This window comes from Ursus americanus, chromosome 1 (genome assembly GCF_024610735.1).
Source record: "Ursus americanus isolate L20-20 chromosome 1, mUrsAme1.1.p, whole genome shotgun sequence".
NCBI lineage: Eukaryota > Metazoa > Chordata > Mammalia > Carnivora > Ursidae > Ursus > Ursus americanus.
Genome location: NC_142127.1, coordinates 92,647,946 through 92,671,020, shown reverse-complemented (window position 1 = coordinate 92,671,020; position 23,075 = coordinate 92,647,946). Strand labels below are relative to the sequence as shown.

At 45.2% G+C, this 23,075-nt stretch overlaps 1 protein-coding gene across 1 annotated transcript in view; it reads right to left on the bottom strand.

Annotated features, from left to right (window-relative positions):
- The window catches only part of SGPP2 (sphingosine-1-phosphate phosphatase 2), a 111,207-nt gene that overhangs the window by 3,725 nt on the left and 84,407 nt on the right, over positions 1-23,075 (bottom strand). The window lies entirely within an intron of this gene.

The following is a 23,075-nucleotide window of genomic DNA, read 5'->3' as shown; positions in this document are numbered from 1 at the left end:
CCTTCGAAGGTCCATTTGTTTGGGGTGCTTTGAGACGACATTCTGGATGGGGTGGGGCCAGAGCTCCGCCGGTCTGGGCACCGTCTTCAGAGACGGAATTTCCAACCGCACGCAGACCATTTCGGTGAGTGCAGGCACCACGCCTGTCTTCAGGAATCCTTCCTTAGGACATTTTAGATTGTGGTCTTCTTTCTTTCTTCCGTTCCTCCCTTTCTCCCTCCTCCCTCCACCACTCTCTATCCCTCCTGCCCTTCCTTAAATGCCTATTTAAAATGCCTTTAATATCCTGGGGCGTCTGGGTGGCTCAGTCAGTTAAGCATCTGCCTTTTGATTTGGGCTCAGGTCACCATCTCCGGGTCACGAGATCAAGCCCTGCATTGGGCTCTGCACTGGATGCGGAGCCTGCTTGAGATTCTCTCTCTCCCTCTCCCTCTGCCCCCTTCCTCCCTCTCTAAAAAAAGAAAATAAAGATACAGATCTTTAACTCCTTAATATCATCCATTTTCTTCTTCCCGTAATGTTCTCACTACAAATTCACCAGAAGGTGAAGTTTTATCGTAATTAATAGAGGAGTACATCAAGTGAGAGAATGAGGAGCTTGCCGAGGTTTGCCTACAAAGTTTCACACGGATTATTTTGAAAGTTTACCATTGAAAAATTAAAATATTTCCCCCAGTGCATTGGAAAATCTGGAAAGCACCAAAAAGTACTACATAGGCATTACAGAAAATCCGAAAACCAGGGGAAAGTATAAGCAATAAAAATAGATCGTTGTTCGCACCACCTAGAGTCAACCCCGTCTACACGTTGTTATGTTGCCTTCCACTTTTTCTAGAATTCATTTTTGCCGAGAATTCTTGGAAAGAGACGTTCTTTCTTCTTCTGAACACAGTACCCTGTGTTTATTTAGCAGACCTTCGGGAGTCAGCTTTTCTTAGTGTGACCCTGCACCGTCCTGGCTCTTCTCCAAGAAATCTCTTTCTCAGTTTCCTCCTTTCGAGCTTCCTCCTCTTTCCACATCCTGAACACTGTGTAGACTGGGGTAAGCATGCACATAATACGGAACAAATTCACACCCACCCCCGGGTGTGAACACGGGCATTTCCACAGACCCTGTCTTCCGGCCCTGTGCGTTTTCTCCCTTGCAGAGCTTGTGCAGTGCTCTGGCTTCCTGTCTGTTCTCTCGGTGGGTCTCTCAAATCTGGGTCTTCACGTGACTCTCTCAAACGTTAGCCCTGCATGTCTCAACTCGACGCTGGACACTGTTACCCAGAGATAACGACAGTGCCCCCCGACCAACTTGTCTAAGAGAATCATGACCAACAACCAAAAAGAGACATGAGCAAAGGGAATGAGAAGTTTGCAGAAAAGGAAATAGGAATGCCTCGGAAACATACAAAAATATACCGAAACTTACTCCTCAGTGGAAATTAAACCAGGCTGAGGAGAAATGAAAAGTTATGTTCACCTACAAGTCTGTACATGACTGTGGACAGTTCTATTTATAATCTCCCCCAAACTGGGAACAACCCCAGACGCATTCAGTGGGTGGACCGGTAAACAAAGTGTGCTGGGTCACAGGAAGGAATACTTCCCAGCCATGAAAAAGGAGGACACTACTGATGCATACAACAGCGGGGAGGAGATCGTTATGCTGAACGGGAACAGCCGCTCGCCAAGGGCTACACACCGTCTGGCTCTATTTATAGAACATTCTCTAAAAGATGGAACTGTAGTGATGGAGAACAGGTCAGTGGTTGCCAGGGTCGAGGGGTGGGGGAGGATATATGGGGGGGTGAATTTGTTCCGTATTATGTGCATGCTTACCCCAGTCTACACACGTGTTAAAATCTATAGAACCATACACCCCAAAACAAAGTCAACTTTACTGTTTGTTATTAAAATTCCATTTCAAGCAAAAAAATTAAAAGCTGGGGCGCCTGGGTGGCTCAGTCGGTTGGGCGTCTGCCTTCGGCTCAGGTCATGATCTCAGGGTCCTGGGATCGAGTCCCGCATTGGGCTCCCTGCTCAGCGGGGAGCCTGCTTCTCCCTCTCCCTCCTGGCTCCTGCTCTCTGTTGGCGATCTCTGTCTCAATCTCTCAAGCAAATAAATAAAAATCTTTTTAAAAAAATTAAAAGCTGGGGGGGCGCCTGGGTGGCGCAGTTGTTAAGCGTCTGCCTTCGGCTCAGGGCATGATCCCGGCGTTCTGGGATCGAGCCCCACATCAGGCTCCTCCGCTATGAGCCTGCTTCTTCCTCTCCCACTGCCCCTGCTTGTGTTCCCTCTCTCACTGGCTGTCTCTGTCAAATAAATAAATAAAATCTTTAAAAAAAAATTAAAAGCTGGTGGACTTTATTTTTATTTTTCGCTTTTACTAAATAACATTGGGTGTCTGCTGCGTGTGTCAAGCAGAGCTCTGGACACCTACAGGTTCCCAGTGTGCCCCTCCCTCTGTCCACCCTCCCACACAAACCCTCCCTCACCTACAGGCTTTAACAAACCCAGAATCTGAAAACATTCTGTTGATGAAAAGGTAGAAGGAAAAGGGGACTCTTGTCCACGCAATCGTGTGAATGCAAAATGGCACAACCCTTATGGGGAGGAAATTTTTAATTTAGCTTCTGACCCACAATCTCATTCTGGGACTTGACCACAGAGATACACCTGCCTGTATCTGAAATGAGGTGTGTATTTACAACTGTCCATTGTAGTGTTTGTGTTAGTAGGAGACTAGAAAAATGCCAAGTTCCACTGATAGGGACCAGTTGAATCTAACCACGGTATATTCACACAATGGAATATATCCTGTCGCTGTGAAATGGGTGAGGAGCTTTCATTTGGGACATGGGATTTTTTTTAAGCTTTATGTATTTATTTTAGAGAGAGAGCGCACTCGAGCATGAGTGGGGGGGCAGAAGGCGAGAGAAAGAATCTCAGGCAGGCTCTGAGTGCAGAGCCCGATGCAGGACTCGATCTCATGACCCCGAGATCACAACCTGAGCTGAAACCAAGAGTCAGATGTTCAGCTGACTGCACCCCCAGGAGCTCCTCTGACACGGGATTTTTAAAAGCACAGTATGTATAGAACAGGGTGTATAGTCTGCTACCACTTCCATTTTCAAAAAGATGGGAGAATATACAGACACATTCTTACTTGGATGCACAAAGAGGTTCTCTCGCATGGCGGAGGGCACAGCAGGTAAGGAGACTTTTCACAGGGTACCCTTGTGTGCCTTTGGGACTTCATTACCATGTACACGTATTGCCTCCTTAAAAATTTGTATGTGAAATGATTCAGTCTCTCCTCTTCCCAACAGAATCTGCCTTCAAGTCCCGTGTAAAGTGGGGATCCCAGGTGAGCCCAGCTGGGTCCTCTGTGGGGTACTGGCTGTCTCTGGTGCACGGTGGGGGGGATGGCCTGCCAAAACCTCACCTGCTGAGGACGAGAGTTCTTGGCGTGGTTTAAAGGAACACGCGTTTTGAGGGAAGGAGGAGACCCAGGTACAAAGAACTCATTGAACTCAACACCCCAAGCAAGGCTTTACTCTCAGTGGGGAGAGAAGATTCCAACACTCTGATGGTCTCCTGGCAGCCCCACTGATGTCCCATCTGAGTTCTGAAGAAGTCAGAGGGGACAAAAGAGTCATTTTGCCTCAATTTATAAAGCTCAGAGCTGAAGAAGGCAGTTTTGAGGCCCCTCTGGCAGAGGGTTCTCCAAAAGGCAGAATCCATCCCTCCTCGGCCCTCTGGGTCCCAGTGCCCCGCCTTGAATCCGTCAGGGCACAGACCTGCTGGGCCTGGAGGGGCAGTGGAGATGCTGGTGACCGGCAGGCCAGCAGGGAAGGGGGCTGACGGAGCAGAACCATGGTACTCAGAGCAACACCCGCCTCTCCTAGACCCGCTGTGGGGCACTTACTGCCAGGGTCAGGGAGCTGCTGGGCCCCGAAGGCAGTGGGCAAGACCAAGGCGCCCGAGCTCGCGGCCCAGCCAAAGAGCAAGGAATCCAGCCAAGCTGTCTTGACACCTCCCTGAGAGCAAGGAGGCGCGAGGGGGCTCGCGGTTGATGAGTGCGTGACAGACTCTCTTAGAAATTCCAGAGATACTTCGTGGGGGCATTTCGGTGAGGGGTGGGGACAAAATGCAGTTTTGCGGGGGTGGGGGTGGAGGTTTGGAGTGGTCCTGTAGGTGTTCAGGGCAATTCACGTGTTATCCATATTGCTGCTGGGGGCACCCCGGTCTCCCTGGCCATGGAGGCTCGGAGTCCTGCTGGCCATACCTGACTGCTCCCTCCTCTCGCTGCCCATAACCCCCCCCCCCCCCAACTCACTATATTCTCGAGACTCCTCCCTTTGGCACAAATCCCTGCTCCCGCTGTCGTCACCCAGAGTTCAAGCCTTCATTTCACCTCCTGCCTGCCACTCTCCCGCCCCCAAACCTTCACGAAGTGCCTTCACTGACCATCCCGATGGCTGTTTCAATAGCAAATGTTTTCCGATTTTCCCCGTCAGCGAGGAGGGCTATTAAAAATGCAGATTTCAGGGGACTGAAGTAGGCCCGGGACTCTGCATTTAGCACCCGACCTAACGCCAAGGTAGCAAGCCCAGAGAAAAACCCTGAGAAATACTGGCCTACGGACTGGGAGTCCGAGTCCAGCATGACATGGGTTTGATTCGGCCATCATTCTAGGGTTTTCACTCACTGCTTTCCCATTTGAACTTTTCCGCTACAGTCGGATAGGGCTGCCTGCTTTCCCCAAACATGCCCGGTACAGTTCAGTCACCCTGGGTCTGCATTCCTTTTATGTCCCGTACACTTTAACCATCTCTATCAAGATCATATCAGTTCATCTGAGGCTCGGCTCAAAAGCTATTTCCTTTCCACAATATCTTCATGCATCAGCACAGTTGGAAATAACCTCTCCCTGAACTGAATGCGAAGGCCCTTGCGTAATATCACTCAAAAAGCCCCTCCGTTCTCTTGCCTTTGCTGTGGTCGTGTGTTCGGGTGCTTTCCCCCCGAGCTGATTATAAGACTGCGATCAGCGAGGCGCGTTCACTCGCATCTTGGCGTTATCCTCAAGGCCTCTACAACAGAGCCTGACATGCAGCAGATCCTCAGTCTATAGGGATTAGCAGAATTTAATGCCTTTCTCTTATCCCGAATATCCGTACTAGTTAATACCCATTGTTTCGATACATAAAAGGACATTTGCCTGCCTTCCATCTTTCTTGCAACTGCAGTTACCAATTCCCAGACATGTCGTTGGCATATTCTTCATAAGCTAATTCTTCTCCTCTCTGGTGCATCAGGAGGCTAGACTCTCTTGGTCCACAGCCCTAGCATTTGAGGCAAAAATAATCTTAGCCAACATGATTGCTGGCGTAGAGTGTTTTCCTTCTAAGCCACATGGTTGGCTTTTCTGCCATAAAAGATGCTATTGTAATAAAGACATTAGGTATTTTTTAAGGAAAATACTTGAACCATCTCAAATGAGCTTCCCAGTTTAGGGCTCTAAATTTCTAGTAATAACATGATCCTAAGCAGCTTGTAAAAATAAGGTCTCGAATGCTTGAAAATTCAAGAACAACTTTTTTATATTACTTTTCTCAAGCTACTGAATTCACAGAAAGTACAGAAACTGACAAAAAGCTCCATCTTGGAATTGCATGTGCTGTTCTGATGTGGGCACATCCTAAACGAGGAGGTGATTTCTTTGGAACCTCCACCGTTCGGCGCCGTACATGGAGCCAGAGAGAAAACAGTTTCCAGGGCTCTCGGAAGGCGAAGACGGGCTGTGGGCAGAGGACACAGGGCAGAGGTGGGGAGCCGGCAGCCAGCCCGGGACAATGCTGTCCTGAACAGGTGGACGTGACAGGCGGGGCAGAGAGAAGAGAGGGAAAGGCATGTGTGGTTTACAGGGAGATGCGGACAGCACAGGAGATCAGGAAAAGGGAATGGTGCCAAGAGCCTGGTAAGGAAAGACATGAGGACAGAATGGCAGAAGAGAGATTCCTTACTTTGGGGGTAAAAAAAAGGTTTTAAACTCCTTTCCATAGAACATAATTAGACTACCAAGTATACAAAACAGTCACCACTTTGACCCAGTTATTCCACTCCTAGGAGTTTATCCTTAAAAAAAAAAGAAATCGAAGAAAATAATAAAGCTCTTCACAAAGATTTGTGTAGAGGGAAGGCTTTCGTTGGGTTAGTTGAATTCATACCAATTAAGTCCCAAAAGGAACACGTGCTCCACGACAGAACAATCCAAAACGACAAACAAGCAAAAATAGCACCAGGAATGGGGCACACATCTTAGCAAGAAAGAATCTGGAAAGATATAAATCACGCATACTGTAATTAGATACAAATAGGTAATAATATAGCGTGAGCACTTTACATTTGAGAAGATACATTTCTGGAGCCTTTTTTTTTGTGGTTTCAAAGTAACTGAAAGTGTGGTAATATCAATCAGAATACAAACTTTGCATAAAGGATGTTCCCAGTTTTATAGAAATACATACTTGCATGCATGGGTAAAATATCAGAAGGAAATCAACTGAAATGTTACAAGCAGTTTTTTTCTATTTACATATTACAGCTGATGATTATCTTCTCCATGCTTTGTAGTATTGTGTAAATTTTCTGGTCGACATCTACTATTTTATAATAATAAAAATGTGATCCCGGTCAAGAAATCAGGATGTTAAAATCAGAATGTTTCAAAATAGATGAAAACAGAAATAATTAACTGATGCTTATAAATGCTCACATCATGCCCAAAAAGGAAACACCCCCAAGCATCCGTAGGATAGTTACATCCTGGAGGAATGGTATGTTGACTAACATTTAAAATAAAGGCACGTAAGATCCATTGCCCTACCGAGCACATTGTTCCAAATATAATGAACCTTTAATTCCATTTACCATCCTGGGTTTAAACAAAACCTTTTAAATTATTGGGAATAAAATCATTGCATGAGACATTTTCCAAAGTTTAAAATGCAGAACGCTGATTTTTGTACCTATTCCCATTTTCAGTTATAAAACTTAGTACTTAGATAAAAGCTTGAGCTTTATTATGTCTCATTACAGAAAACAAAAAATAAAGACAGGCAATCAGGAACGTTCAGGAAAGAACGCTAATCAAGCGAGCCTAAGCATCAGGACAAACTTCAGCGAGGGCTTACAGAAACGCATAAAACAGTGTTTTTATTCTTAGCCAAACAGAAACGCTCCTCCTGGTCCACATCTCCAGATCTTTCAGCCACAGGCCCCCACCCTGAGAACAGGCAGCGTTTGTGAATTCTGACCCTATATGCAGCTTACGGCGACAAATTCACATTCCATCTCCAAACATCTTCGCTGAAGAATGCTATTGAGCAGACCAACACGACACAAGGTTAGCTAACTAGAAAGAAGGGGGGAGAAGAAACCCATTCATTCAATTGTTAGGAAAGAATGCATTCAGATCTCGGAACTATTTATGCTGAGAACTCTAGGATTCTGGCATCTTCCCCGCAGCCAGGTCCCCCGCTGAGAATATGAAGGGCCCTCTCTGCCCTTGGCTGCCTTCACAGAGCGGGGCTGCAGCCGGGAGCAGAGGAAAAGCCAAGACCCACTTCTTTGTACGCGCACGGAATGCTCTCAATGCAGGCAGACCCTGATGTTAAAACAAACTGGGGGAAAAAAATCCAAACTCCTACCATTATTCTAGAAAATAACTCTGAGTTATCGATCAATGTGTCCTAGTTAATACACTCTGAATACTTACTCATTTCCATGCTGGCTCACAATTAGTTCAGTTTCTGAGAATAACGCAGATGAGATTCAGCAGAAGCCAAATGGCAAGAGGGAGGCCACACTGTTCATGAATATGAATATGAATGATTACGGAGAGAAACCTACATGTTATGTGATTAGCATATGTATAGGGGAGAAAGAGCGAATGCATAAGCTCAAAAAATATTAATTTCCTATTGAAACACACCAACGTTCACAGGGGCCAAGCAAAAGCAGGAAGATTTACCACCTTGCCACACAGTGTGAACGTAAGCAGTCCAATCTCCTGATACTCGTGGCTCTTTGAGAAAGCACTTTGTCGCTGATGCCCCTCTTTGCCACGACTGTCGCCAGGGCCACCTGAGGGCCAAGCGCAAATCTAGGATGAAGGATCACTAGGCATGGAAACCTATGGCATTAAGAGAAAGCTTTGAAAAGGACTTTCTGAAAACTCACCAAGCTCAGGAGTAACTACATGCGGTAGAAGAAAATAGGCCACCTTTCACCTTCTGCAATTTTAAAACAAATGCTCACTTTCTAAGTGAGCACATTTAAACCTTCCTTAGAAATTACGTTAACCTTTTTTAACAGAAAATGGTTTTCTGTAAGTGTGTTAAGGAGAATGACATAACACTTGGACATGAGGCAAAAAATACCTCGTTTCAATGTCCTATGTGGGAAAAGGCCACCCGAGGATGACAGAAGGGGTAGTACTCTGCTCACTGTGTACAACTGCTCAGACAGAGGTCGCAGACCTCATAGCGTGACAGGCGTTGACAGATTTTTGTTTGGCAGAGATCCAAATAATTTCTGTCCGGTGGAAAGGATAACCCCAAAGGTTACTGTTTGTTGCCCTACAGGACAGTAACCAACTTTGTACATAACCCAGCAGTCTCAAAGTAATATTTCTTTATTAAATTATCTATAAATAGTTCCATATATCTTGCGGATTCCTTCATTAATCAATGGGTTGAATTTAATCTTTGGCACTTTTTTTTGTTTGGGCAAGAGTTAGGATTTTAGGGGCGCCTGGGTGGCTCAGTCGTTAAGTGTCTGCCTTCGGCTCAGGGCATGATCCCAGAGTGCTGGGATCGAGCCCTGCCTCGGGGTCCCTGCTCAGCAGGAAGCCTGCTTCTGAACCCTCTCTCACTCCCCCTGCTTATGTTCCCTCTCTCGCTGTGTCTCTCTCTGTCAAATAAATAAAATCGTAAAAAAAGAGTTAGGATTTTACCATTTAAAATGATACCTGAGCAAGTAAATGATTATTTCAATGTTTAGTCACTTGACTAATGATCTTGGATGACTGAATATGTATATTCCACATAATGACCACCACTGTTACCTTGTTTTACTTTCTATCTCTCTTTAAATGGCACTGCTTTGCTGAACAAGTGGAAAAGGCAGGTGTCTGTTTCTTAAGGTGATGATATAAGATACTATTGCATGTTTTTTACATATCAATATTAGCTAAATAGATACTTAGGTATCTATTTCTGAACTTTAGTCCATATGCGGCATGATTTAGGAAGCAATCACTTGCTTGTCTTGGCTCCACAGACTCTAACAAGTCCAAACAGGAGATCTTCACAAAGCCGACAAAATTCCCCCACCCATAATTCGCATTAATATGCACCGCTCTCACTATAGTGAATCACAAGGCTTGGCAGGTCAACGGGATTATGATAGGAGATCAAACAAGCTCCGAGACAGGTTATAACATCATTTTTGACAACTGCTAAGCAGCCTGTTAGAATGACAAGTATAGGGAAGGGCAATCTGCTAGAAGACACAAAAGGCACTGTCAAACATTTAAGTGATTTTTCTCCAATCTGGGTGGGCGGAGGGGCCTCTGAGCAACAGGAGAGCAGAAGAAAGTCATGTTCAATGTAATATAATTGAACAGGCCCATGCAGGTTGAAATTTAATTGGCATTGTCCCCATATTTGCTGGAATATTGGATGTAGGCCGTTTCGGTGCTTTTCAAATTGTATCTTGCATTAGAATCTGCCGGGAGGCTTCTTCAAAGGCAGGTTCTGAGTCAGCGGGTCCGGGTGGGGCCTGAGACTCTGCATTTCTAACCAGCTCCCGGGAGGTGTCAAGGCTGCGGGGCAGGGGACCAGAACATGAACGGCAAATACCATCTCACCTTGCTGAACCCCTGAGACCGACATGGGCTTTTCACAGTGAATCTGGCAGGTCAGAGCTGCTGGAGGGCTTCTTTGAAACACACACAAAAGACTAAAACTTCTGAATTATAGGAGTACCGTACTTGAAAGTGATAGTACAGCTTCTGGAAGTCCTAAGGTGATACTCCGATGTAGAAACTCTTGTGTACAGAGAGGTACAAGAGAAAGATCTGAGAATACTTTGTTGGCCTGGTAACAGGGGTGCTCGCATTTAGAGGAAAAGTACATCTGTCCCAGCCCTTCGTCACTGACCTTAGGAGACGTTGGCTTGAACCCTTGAGTCCTAGCTCCCTGTGCAAAAACAGAACTTCCGGAGGGCACAGTCTGCGGCCCTTGCATCACGGTAGGAACTAGAGATTAGGAGACTGGAAAAATATCAGTCTTGCTTTGCAGACCGTCCTAGTGATGTCAGATATGGCTCTGCGGTGTCCTTGATGAGGCTGGGCGATCCCAACTACAGGATTTTCACTTCCTTGTCACTAAGTGCGTGCCAAGTGAGAAGACGGCAAAGCCATGTAACTTTACTCGAAGTGAGAGCCAGGATACAATGAGGCACAAGATTGTGGGACAGGGCGACCCTTTGTTTTCACAAGTGCAGGGAGAGCTAGGGGTACCGTGTAGAAAGCAAATTGTGCCATCAGTCTACGCACGTGAAATAATTTTATAGAGGTTTCTGGGTTTTGCTTTTTTTTTTTTAAAGAAGCAAATCAATTGCCACACTTACAGGGAGAGTTGTGTGCTTTTTAAGAATAAGAACCATGAAGTCTTTACTTCCTTTCCCAAGTGAGCGTGCTTTAAGGAACATTCCCACATTCATAAACACAGACCTCAGTAGTGTTTTGAGATCAAAATCAAATTCGGGAGCTTATGCTGATTTTCAGAGGACAGGATGCAGGGCAGCTCCTTGACTCCCCTCTTTCTGTCTGCTGTGCCCCAGTTCAGTCCATCAGATAAGCAGCAGGACAGACTTGGGTAACAAGACCAATTCTCAGGCAGTTTTATGGCTGCGACGGATAAACAGTCCCTTTGCCCTTGTGGCCAGAGACACACAGCTGCTGCTCTCTGCCGGCAACAGGTCCAGCTCAACTCAACCCTTCGAGGTGAACTTCTCATTCTGAAACAGCACCACAGAGAAGGGATGGATGGATGGATGGATGGATGGATAGATGGACAGTAATTCTGTTGAGAACTTGGTTCCCTTTATCAATCAGGTTTGGGAGGTAGGATTACAGCAACTAAGAGGAATTTTGCTAATCAACGGTTTGCCAATTTGATTGAGTCTCAAAATAAATGGACAAAAGATATTTGTTTTATTGCAAAAATCCATATAAAGTGTTGCTTCTAAAAATAAAAGGACAGTGCAGGGGACTACTAGGAAACGCAAGTACCCAGTCAAAGAAGAGTTATTGTTCATGACAGTGAAGTCTCAAATCTTTCTTCTAGGAAATCCTCATGTAAATAATACTAGAGCTCAGATATTTATGAATTCATCCATTCAATAGCCATCATGTGCGTTTATTTTCAACTGGCTATTACATACCAAGAAATATAGGGGGATAGAGGACAAGTAAGATGCACTGTCTGTCCATTAAACAAAAATAGCTTTACTGTTTTTGTCAAAAACAAGTCAGGCTCACTATTAGAAGTGCATTGCAGAGGCCTCTGTCCAGAACCTACACCCTGAAACACAAAATTTCACAACTAACGGCACCACACTCTATAAGCTGTTCCATAGAGTTTCAAAGCTTTTTTTCATTGACAATATGTCATCCACATCTTTTCATGATTACGGAACTGCATTACTTTAATGGCTATAGGACATTCCACTCTATGGAAATACTACTCTTTACTTAACTAGATCCGATTGATGGACACTCAGTGTATTCTCATTGTTTGCTTTTAAATGCGTTAGTAACATCCTGGAGGGGTAGTACGGAATGTAATTAAAAGGATGAACTCCGAAGTCAGATTGCTTGATCTTCAATCTCAGTCAATCTCTTACCAACTATAGAACCTTGGTCAGGTTACTTGACCCCTCGATGCTTCCTCTGTAAGCCTGGGATGACGATAGCATGTCCCTTGTAGAGTTGCTATGAGGTAGTTAACTGCCCTATGAGGTAGTTAATGCGTGCAAAGCACTTACAATGGTGCCCAGCAGATCCTAAGTACTTTATAAATGTTTGCTGTTATTTTCACCTTTACACTTGTGCAATTATATGCTTATATCCTAGAATTGGGCTAGAAGCCCAGAAAACTAAGAATGTACACTTTAGACATCTGTGTATTCTGCAAAATGCCCTCCAAAAAGCCTATACTGATGGATTATCCATATCTCTAAAAATAGTCATCCTTGCGTGGCAGATAGGAGATCTGGAAACTCTCTGTTCTCTGACCAAGCTGGTTACACCAACTTGGTGCACACTGTGGGTGAGTGGAAATGGCGAGACTCCAGTTCAGGGACACCGAGGGAAAGGACACAAAGAATTCTATACCTAGCTAAAATATCCTCCGAAAAACGAAAGTGAAACAAAGCCATTTCCAAAAGAAACAGAAACTGAGAGAATTAATTACTTGCATAAAAGAAACACTAAATAGACTAATTTAGGCAGAAAGAAGGAGATGCCACATGGATGAACAGAATGAGGGAATGAAGAACGACAGAAAGGATAAATACATGGATGACCCTAAATATATGCTCACCATAAAACAATAACACTAAGTTCTTGTGGGCTTTAAATATACGTAGAATTGAATTTCATTTCATGACACATTCCTCCCAGGGAGGGGGAAATGTACTAGTTTGCATTTGACTCTCATAAATCAAGGATGCATGTTGTAATCTCTCGGGTAACCACTGAAAGAACTATAAAGACTTTCTTTTTTTAATTTAATTTTATTTTATTTCATTCTATTTTATTTTATTTTATTTTATTTTATTTTATTTTATTTTATTTATTTATTTGACACAGAGACAGCCAGCCAGAGAGGGAACACAAGCAGGGGGAGTGGAGAGGAAGAAGCAGGCTCTCAGCAGGGAGCCTGATGTGGGGCTCGATCCCAGGACCCTAGGATCACGCCCTGAGCCAAAGGCAGACGCTTAGCGACTGGGCCACCCAGGTGCCCCTATAAAGACTTTCTAACAAGCCCGTAGAGGATCAAAACCAGGAGAGTTAAAATATTTGGCCCAAGTTGGGAGACTTTTACCACCTGACATCAAGACTTATTACAAAGCTACAGTAAAGACAGGTGGTATTGACAAGAAGACCAACTGACACAAGACAGTGGAGTGTATATACACAGAGCGTATAACAGTCACTTGATTTATGACAAAATTGATGCTTCAGTAAATGGAAAAAGGACAATCCTTGTAAATGGCGCTGAGCATATTGGGTATTCCTACAGAACACAGAAGAATCAAAAATCAATTCCAAGTAGACTGCAGATCTCAGTAAGAAAAACAAAATAATAGATCTTCTCAAACATAAGAATATCTTCAAGACCGTGTGGTAGGCAAAAGTGTCTTAAACAGGACAGAAAAAGTTGTAAACGTAAGTTTGATCATTGGGCTATGCTAAAATTAAGAACTTCTCTTTACCTAAAGATACGACCAAAAGAGCAAAAAGGCAAGCTACAGGATGGGAAAAGAAATTTGCAATACTGTACCTATATCTGACCAGTGATAGAGACGAGCAACCCAGAAAAAAAAAAAAAAAAAGACAAAAGACAAATAGCCACCCCACAAAGGAGGACATCTAAATGGCCAATAAACATATGAAAAGGGGCTGAATCATTATTCATCAGAGAAATCAAAATAAAAGCACAATGAACTACTATTACACACCCAAGGGCATGACTACAATGAAAATGGCTGACATAGGAGGGAGGGCAGAGATGCGGAGAACTGGAAATCTCATATACCAGCTGTAAAAGTGGAAATCGTCATGATTCTTCAGAAGATACAACCGTCTATCCTAAAGCTGAGCCTGCCTCATAACCTAGCAATTTTACTTCTACATTTATACTCAATAGTCAAACATACATACTCGCTCTAAAAGCCACGTCAAAGGAAGTTCATTGTGGCATCATTTACAATAGCTCAAGCTGGAAACAATCCAAAATATGCATCGGAAGTAGAAGGGATAAAGTGTGATAGAGTCGTGCATTCCGATATTATCCAACCATGAGCATCAATGAACTAAAGCTACATGCGACAACACGGGCGAATATGGCAAACAAAATAGGAAGGGAAAGAAGGCAAAAGAATGCCTAGTGCATAGTTCCATTTACGGGGAGTTCCACTAAGGGATGGGGTCAGAGATCTGGGGAGGGGGTACCTTGAGGGGGGTGCAGTGTAGAGGGCATGGGGGGCACTTCTGAGGTACTGGTAAGCTCTATGTAACGCGACCTGGGTGGTGGTTACTTGGGGGTGCTTACTTATCTCTCCCTCTCCTCTAGGTACCACTTAACACACCTATATCCTGGCACCAGGGTCTCCATGAAATTCTCAAGTCCGTTAGGGACTCCAGAACCTTCGTTCTCATCCTTGGATGCATCCTCCTCCTATTTATTAAATGAAACGTGTGAGGTGCTGAGTGGCACGTCTTCGGACACCCTTCCTTTTAAGAAGTGGGCCCTCAAGGAGCCTCAGCTTCATGCTGCTGACCCCTGCTCCACGCTCCCTTCTCGCACAACAAGACGCCCGCCCCATTCGACTCTGGGAGTTCGAGAAGCTTGAAACAGAGCAGCCATGCTTGCACGGTATTTACCGTGGAAGGGACACTTCTATTACGTCGTTCACGAGTTTATGCTTTCAGGCAGAAGGAAATAATGTTGAACAAATATCAGATGCTGTGAGCTAGCCTTCTCCTGCGGTGAATGCAATATTCAGACTAACAGATGAATCTCGTCAAATCCAATTCAATAAACTACAAAGAAGTAAAAGAGAAAAAACTGTTTTGTGAACCAATTACAGATGATGGTCCGTGCCACTTGATTTTTTACCATTCACTTACCGCAGGCACTCTGGTGGGGACTATCAGGCGGGGCGTACGAAGGTGAGGAAAATAAGATTCTTAGCCTCAAGAGCCTAACAGTCGAAAGGATGAATTCAACCAACCACATGCCCGTATCATAGCTTGCTCTTACCGCTAATGACGCCATCTTTATACATCCAAATGCGCGATGACCTAAGAGACTTTGAATGAAAATCTCTCAAGTGTTCTTACATCTACTGAAATAGAAATATGTGTCGGTGAGTTAAAAGAAAGAAAGGTCAGGAAATTCACATTCTTGCCTTTTCTGTTGGCAAGACATAGGTTTCCCCAGGAGGCCCACTTCTTGGAAATTACCATGAGCAGAGTTTTTCAGAGTCTGCTTAGAAGAAACTAGATGACAATGGGAGCAAGGATCCCAAAGCCTGATGGAAATGGTCAGCTGGTCCCCTGTGTCCATTCCCACCTCCCGCTGAACTGGAGACGTGGAGAAGTTAAAGACGCCATTCCCGCGGCTCTTCTGGAAGTCAGGTCCCCCCATCCAGGTGCCCTCGTGGAAGCCACCTTCCTCCGCTGCTTCTGTGACCCGGCAAATCCCAGCAACATGAATTGCAGCAGCTTGTCTAAGGATTCCAGTGTCTAGTCACCAGCTCCTAGTTTTCTAGAGGCATCTGTGGCTGTGGTTAGAGTGGCTGGACTCTGCCTAGCATCGGTTCATGTGGGTGGGGAGTGTGAGAGGCAGGGGTCATGAGGGTGGTGGTGGCTTTGTCACCCACTGGTGACTTCTGGGGGGACAGCAGCAGCAACGGGCTCTCTCTGCCCGTCAAGCCCTTCCAACATTCTGTGAGCACCACGTTCCCCGTGTTTAAATGCCCTTTGCTAAAATACCTAGAGTTGATTCTCCTCTTTTACTCCATTAGAGAGTCTTAGGTTGTGTTTTAGTTTTTAATTAAACTCTATGGTTAATTAGCATTTACCAAGCGCCCATCCATAGATGTCAGGACAGAGGCAGTCCAGAAACACACAAAGCAGCAAAAAGAAGTCATACATCAATTTGAGATCAGGAATTTTCACAGGAGTAATCGAGAGTTGGCTAGAGAGAGACCTAGAATGCATTTTAAAGTGAGCGCTTAGAATTTCCTTCACTGTATAAAACGGGATAGAGCCTTGGGTGGGTGAGCCACGTTAAACTGGTTTCTTTGACTTCAACGTTCAAGAACCTTGATAGACTCCTGTGTATTGGGCCAAGGAGGGGCAGGAGGCCTGGCACAAACTGCTTCCAGGATTTTTTTATTCTTACCAGAGAATCTCATGGGACAACTGTTCCGTGGAACTTTGCACAGAATGCAACAGAGAGGAGTACCCTGCTTTCTTCACTTGACACATTTTAACAGATTTCTATGTTCTGGAACTTTTTTGAACAATTGGAGTCTTTCCAGCTTTTATCTCTGTGTGAGTTATAGCTCTCTCCCTCGCCCCCAGTCTGCCTTTCTCTCATATGTAGGAATATCATTTTTAAATTTACATCTACTAAAATTCACCTTGTTCGGTTCACAGTTCCGAGTTCTGACAAACGCACGGGGTTAGAGAACCACCACACACGTCAGGACACAGGACAATGGTGTCGTCCGCCAGACCTCTTCATGCCTCTCCTTTCCAGACAGGCCCTCCCCTACCCCTAACTCCCCACAACCACTGATCTTTTGTCCCTCACTACAGTTTTGCCTTTTCCAGATGTCACAGAAATTAATCATACAATATACAACCTTTGAGTCTGGCTTCTCTCAGTGAACATCATTCACATGAGAACCAACCGCTAAGAGTTTGCTCGACGGTTCTGCTGAGTGTAATCCAGCCTGCGAGGTACCAAGGTTGCTTATCCATTCACCACTTGAAGGGTATCTATCTGGGTTGTTCCCAGTGTTTGGAGATTATGAACAACTGCTTTGTCAAGAAATACTTAATTATGTCATGTTAAATAACTGAATGTTGTTCCAGATCCTGATGGATAGTTAGTTTGGGAAATTCCTTCTCGTTGCACATTTACATTATTTTTCATGCTGCACTATTTTTAAAGAACACGACCACCGATGTGGTCAATGATTCTTTAGGATTAATACCTGGAAAAGGTACGCGTAACACATTATACTGCTTTCGGTACATATCACATCAAAAGGTCCCGTTATGAGAATAGCCCATTACTCAACTCCTTATCATCAATCCATTTTATCTTTCACCAATCTCGTGGGCAGAAATTTTAAAATGACGTCTTACTTTTACCTGTCCTTCGTGACTTCTGTTACATCCCTGTAAATACAGGTGGAATTGACTCCTTATGCTTACTGGACAGTTTTACTTTTTTTTCTTTTGGGAATTACCTCTTCTTGTAATTGGCATGCTGGTCTTTTGCTTATTGATTCCTTATAATAATAGTCTCTCATTTATTGCATTTATGTTTTTGACTATGACTTTTGATTGTTTTTTTAAATATACCGATAAAAACGTACGTAGTCAGCTCTTCTAACTTTTCTTTGTGGATTGTTACATTTCTCATCATGTCTTTTCCTATTTTAAGCCTCTGTAAATATTCATATTTTCTTTCTAATTTTTCCAGTTTTTCAGACAGGGTGACGAGTAATAGAGGCTTCCTGGCTGAGACCAAGTCACCTCACCTTGAATGCCTGGATTTGTTTCTGCCTCTGCGGCTCTGAACTACCGATGTTAAGTGTACAGGATTCTTCTTCTCTGAAGGGTACAACTGTCGTCTGAAGGTAATAGTGGACTGAACTAAATTGGATTTTTTTCCTTACGATTGCATTTGATTTAGAAATAGGTTCCATTCTCAGGTGCCAGTGGTTAGTTGGGGATCACAGCAGATCATTCCACCTCCCCTTCCCTTTGTTCCACTGGTGGGACAAACCAGTGACAATGGAGAAAACTGCAAGGAGAATAAAGTACATTGGCAAGTGTGTGCCAGTATTTTCTGGAATGTCATAGCAGCAGTGAGCATTATGGGAGAAATTTGTATTTATATATTTTTCCCAAGGGGCCAAAGAATCTCTTCCAAAAATCCTGTAAAGAAGGGCACCTGGGTGGCTCAGTCAGTTAAGCATCTGTCGTTGAATTAGGTCGTGATCTCAGATTCCTGGGATTGAGCCCTGTACGGGGCTCCCTGCTTAACAGGAAATCTGCTTTTCCCTCTTTCTACCTCTCCCTCTGCTTGCTCGTGCTTGCTCTCTCTCGAATAAATAATAAAGGAAATCTTTTTTAAAAAATCATGTAAATAAATGGGAAGGTCTGACTCATTTTACAAAAGTTGATCGTATAGGTTTTGAAGACAGCACATTTTCTGTTAAGAGAGGCAGACGATCATAAGCTTCTAGAACGCCTTCACCCTTCGATGAAACTGTAGCACGTTGTATATCATCAGAAGGCAAGTACCTAACAAAAGAAACGTATGGAGACTGGGCTTCTATGGAAGGTTTAATCCAATCCCTTGCTCTTACGAGTAACTGGAACTCACCTAAAGCACAAGTATAACCCCGTAGTGCTAGCTTGCAACGCTGGGCTCCGTGCCTGGATGTGGCTTTTTTATTTATTTGGCACAAGTGAATGCCTTCTCAACATAATCTAGACTTTAAGCATTTATCTGAGCTCCCTTTTCAGCAGTCTGGATTTAAGGACACTTCTGGGATGTTGTCACTGACCCGTTTTCCCCATGGCTACCTTGCCTGGCCAACTCCACCTCCATGCACCATTTCTGTAGCTGCCAGCCTCATCCCCTTGGCTTGGCTGCCCAGCCCTGAGCCTCAGAGAGTCGGGGTAATGGTCAGTTAATTGTCACACGCCCTCAGGTCTGACAACCTAGAACACTGGAACAGCTTCTGGGCCAAGCAGTTTCTACTGCAGCAGGAAGGACGGACACGGCTTCTGGTCTGAGGCAAACTGGCCCCATGCTAGCCTGTGCCTGACTGTTTCGGCCCTTTACATTTCAGCCCACTGCCCACGAGGGACCTCTGGCCTCTGCACGATTCCAGGATTCTAGCGCGTGGACCACCTTCTGTCTTTGCCTATCTTTGAGGGGCTGAATTCGAGGCTCAGTCCAGCTCCCCTCCTGGATTCGGAGCATTCCCAGCTAGCCCACTCATCCCACACTCGCAGAACAGACAGAAAACGGAGCCCCAACTGTGGCTTTTTGGACAGTGTGGAGAAAGCAGATAAAAAATTAATTTACCTATGTTTATTGTTAAGAACATATACCACAAGCAGCCCTTGCTGGAAATGCCCTAACTTCAGTTCGACTAATACAGAAGCATATGATGTCTTCAGTTTCCCTTTATATCAACCTAACCAACGGCTGTCGGCACTTCTCCTATAGTGGTTAACAGATAATGATTTATTTCGTCTTAAAAAAACACAACAACAACTTTAGGGGCACCTGGGTGGCACAGCGGTTAAGCGTCTGCCTTCGGCTCAGGGCGTGATCCCGGCGTTATGGGATCGAGCCCCACATCAGGCTCTTCCTCTATGAGCCTGCTTCTTCCTCTCCCACTCCCCCTGCTTGTGTTCCCTATCTCTCTGGCTATCTCTCTCTCTCTGTCGAATAAATAAATACAATCTTAAAAAAAAAAACCACAACAACAACTTTAAAAACAACAGAGGATGAATGTTCTATCATGAGTCCTTATTACCTATGAAACTAGAAATAATTTTCTATTTTAATAAAAGGGTAAAAATATGTCTCTCCAAGGTAAAGAAAAACCAATGTGTAAAATAACCGGGGTACTCAGAAACACAACCAAATTCCCTTTTTATCTCAGTAACTAACTTATCCTACAACAGAAAGTGAGGCTTAGTTGGGTAGAATTCATATTACAATTAGCTTTCTTTTCCGTATTAAAAAGGGGAGTTTGAAGTAAGGTTCTTTTTTTTAAGTAGTTTCAAAGAACTTGGAAAAAAAAAAAACAAAAAACACCAAGACGGCTCTACTCCAAAGCCAGAACACAGTTTTGTATGGGCTGCAGATACTTTAATATTTGAGAAGCCTTTTCAACATTCTCCAACTGCAACCAAAGCTAAAGCAATAGTAAGAGAACAAAATAAATGAGTAAGCAAATAGAACCCAGTATCTATACAATTATCCACAGATCAAACAATTAGGAACAATAAAACAGAACAGCATTTCAGCTAATACAAGTTCAAAATAATGGGACAACCATTCACCAACCTAACAATAACAATTCTGGCTAATTTTACTGTTAACATATTGGGGATAATTGCCTTATCAGTCAAAAGACTTCAAATCAATCAATTCTGTACAAGTTGATTAATTTCAGGCACTGAAAACTGAGCATGAAAGCTTTTTGATTTGCTCTCATCTTTCTTTCCCCACATAAACAAGCATAATGCCTAGTTTTTGAGTCCTCGAAAGAGCAGGAAAATGCAATAATGTCGATGTGGAAAGGATACCGCTGGGGCTTTGTGTGCCCTCTTCTGACAACAGACCCCTTTCATTTTGGAGAACTGCCCCTCCCCCAGTCCAACCCTAATCCCAGCCCTAACCATCACTGCCCATCACGGCCCCTGCTCCCACAGGCTGGCTCCCACCGCACTGGACCAACCACCGTCCTCAGCCCCCTCACCTAGCGTTTGGTGCAGCAATGGGCTCACTGTCCAGGCCAGGCCATTAGACACTTTCCTGAAATTCTCCCTACTACAATCCTTTCAGGAGCAAAACAGAAAGAATTTAAGCCCAGAGCTCCTTGGGTCTAGCCTCAGAGAGAAGGCAGCCCAAGAGCACGGATCCATCATGTGAAGAGATGTACAGAGAAGCTTAAGGAAGAGTGGGGGGACTTCCAACACAGATCTAGGTCTCAAGTCCCGTTCTCCCAATGGCGACCCACACCTCTGCCCTTCCTACAGCATGGATATAAAAACCAACACATTTTTCTTTAAGCTGAAGTGAGTTTGAGTTGGTGTCTGTAATTTGCACTCCAGGAGCCCTGACCTGTGCAGGTGGTAACTTCTTAGGTTTGGGAATTCTCAGGAATGGTGAACTTACTGGGTTGTCTTTCTAGTTCCTGTTCTCGGGGCATGGCCTCTGCAGCCCACAGGGGTGATTTCTGGGGTCTTGTTTCTGCTCTGGAACCCACTCCTCTTCCTGAGCCTCACTGGTTCGAGGGTAGCACACAGGGCAATCAAGGTTTCACCTCTGGAAATTAAGGTTTTGATCTGAGAGAGAGAGGTTGTGGTGTTCTTTGAACAGTGGTGCTCCGGAGGGACAGGAAGACGTTCTGGTAGATACCCTCATTCTGGCTCTTTTAGAGGTTTAGTCGCTCAAGCCTACCCATACCGAGTTCCATGAGCTGCCCCAATCCAAGACATTCTACCCTGTTTTTTCTTCCTTCTCCCTGCCTCACTGGCTGCAACTGGTTTCAGAACATGAAATTACACATACAAAAAATTGTTTCCGTAAATCGTTAGGACACTTCTCACAATGGGAAATGTGAGACTTCAATACAAGTCATCTTGAGCAATAATGAACTTTTTACCTTGAACAACAAGCCTAGAGGCAGTGTGGCCCCAGGCATGGGGTATCAGCAGCTCAAGGATGTCATCAGGGCCGCCATGTTTTATTTCCGTGTTCTGCATGATCAGTACTCACTTCTCTCAAAGGTCAATTCCCCTAGAGTCCCAGATGGCTGCCGCTCACAGTAGGGGCTACCTGGGTCACCCTTCACATCCAGCAGGAGATGGAGACACTTCTCCGTGCATGGGACAGCATAATCAGATTCGGAAATAATAACCTGGCTATGGTGTGAGAGCAGCTCTGAGACATTTTTAAGAGTCGAACTAATTCAGCTTGATGACTGCCTGGCTTAGGAGTGTGGGAAGGGAGGAGCTAGGGCAGGGCCCAACGTTCTTGCGGAGGCATCTTGGTGGATGGAGACGCCCTTCCCTGAGTGCAGCCAGGGCTGGTTTGGCAGGACAGTGACACCACGTGTGGCCCACTGCCTCCTCAGGCTTCATATCAGGCCTGCCCAGGAGTCAGCTGGGGCCTGTCCCCAAAGCCTTGACATCAGGGAGCAAACCCGTCACCTCTGACAAGGAGTGACTTCTTAAGGGGCGAGATAAGTAAACTTCTGTTCTCCCTGAACTGCTTCGGCCTTGTGGGCAGAGAACCATTTGCATAAAGCAGGCAGCCACCTGAATGACGGGTGAGCTGTGAGCGACGTCGCTGCGTGCGATTAGAGGAGTTCGTGCTATGGACGTGGTGGGTGTCTACACAGCATCTGCCTCCACCTACCTTCCCCCTTCCTGCTCGTTTGGTCCAGGCGCAGGCTCGTGGCCAGTTCTGTAGGATAATGAGTCTAACCGTGGCTCTCAACCCAGGTGGCACATTGAAATTTACTGAGGAGTTTTGAACAAATACCAATGCTTAGGTGTGTGTGTGTGTGTGTGTGTGTGTGTGTGTGTGTGTGATTTCCACTCTTCAGCTCTTGTGACTAATGCTGCTGGCATGCACGTGGGTGTCCAAATACCCCCAGGGATGTTTGTAAAAAGCCTTCCATGGGATGTGAGCGAGCCGTCAGGGTTGAGAGCCAGTAGCGCACAGCAGTCCCGGCGGCTGCAGGGTCTGGGGGAGAGGTTCGCCACCTGGGTCGGCCTGATCCGGCTGCTCCGTGCTAATCACAGTACCCGTCGTATCACGTGATCAGCCGCTCGTCCATCTGTCACCATCAGCACCCAGAAGGGTGAGGGAGGTTCTGTTGACTTCCATATCTCAAGGATCGCGCTCCCAGCCTGGCGCCCGGCCGTCAAGCGCTGAGTGATTGCTCCAGGAAGAAGACTTCTGAGCCATTTGACCGGATCCTACTATTAAAACCAACTGCCCCCTTCTGCTCCTAGAAATTATGTGCCATCGACCCCGGGGCCATGCCTCTGGCCCCCCTCGGGCCTGGGCCTGAGTCAGGGTCTCAGACCTTTATAAAATAAAATTGCACGTCTGGAAGGAGCCCCGGGGGGCGAAGGGGGCACAGGGTAGGGGTGGAAGTTGCTACAGCCTGGCTCCAGTTTTCTTCTGGGACACATGCTCCGAAAGGAGCGGCTGGGCCCCTT